We start from the raw sequence: 977 nt of genomic DNA on the forward strand, positions 1-977 counted from the left end.
CACAACAACTACCAGCAGCTATATATTCAGCTTTAGCTGTGGACAGTCCCACTGAATTCTGCTTTTTGCTAAACCATGATACTAAATTATTTCCTAAGAATTGACATGTGCCACTTGTGCTCTTCCTATCTAATTTGCATCCGGCAAAATCAGCATCTGAATATGCAAGCAAATCTAGATAGGAGTCTCTTGAGTACCATAATTCTATATTGGTAGTTCCTCTTAAATATCTAAGGATTCTTTTAACAGCACTTAAATGTGACTCCTTAGGATCCGATTGGTATCTAGCACATATTCCTACACTAAATACGATGTCGGGTCTACTAGCAGTAAGGTAGAGCAAGGATCCAATTAGTCCTCTATAAAGCTTAATATCAATACTCTTTCCTTTTTCATCTTTGTCTAGCTTACTAGTAGGATTCATTGGAGTGCCTACTCCCTTATGATTTTCATTCCCAAACTTCTTTAGTATTTCCTTTGTATACTTAGTTTGATGAATGAAAATGCCTTCCTTAGTTTGTTTGATTTGTAATCCTAGAAAGAAGCTTAGTTCTCCCATCAAACTCATTTCGAATTCTCCATGCATTAAATCAGCAAATTCTTTGCAAAGAGTATCATTTGTGGCACCAAAGATTATGTCATCTACATATATTTGAACCACTAATAGATTTTTGTCCTTTCTTTTGAGAAATAGTGTTTTATCTACATTTCCTCTACTAAAGTCATTATTAAGCAGAAATTTGCTTAATGCTACGCTTTTAATCTTGCTCTTTTAAAAAGGGAAATTAAACGTAGGATACCCCAAGTATAGGGTGTAGCAAAGTAATATTCTCGGTGAGTCCGAGATCGAATCCACAGGGATTTGACAGTGAACAAAAACTAAAGACTAAATAATATTCGGATTGACAAAATATAATTAAGGTATCAGGATTCAGCCTAGCACTTCATCATGCTTTTCTTAAAATCATCTATTATCT

This window comes from Phoenix dactylifera, unplaced genomic scaffold, assembly GCF_009389715.1.
Source record: "Phoenix dactylifera cultivar Barhee BC4 unplaced genomic scaffold, palm_55x_up_171113_PBpolish2nd_filt_p 000395F, whole genome shotgun sequence".
Classification (NCBI taxonomy): Eukaryota; Viridiplantae; Streptophyta; class Magnoliopsida; order Arecales; family Arecaceae; genus Phoenix; species Phoenix dactylifera.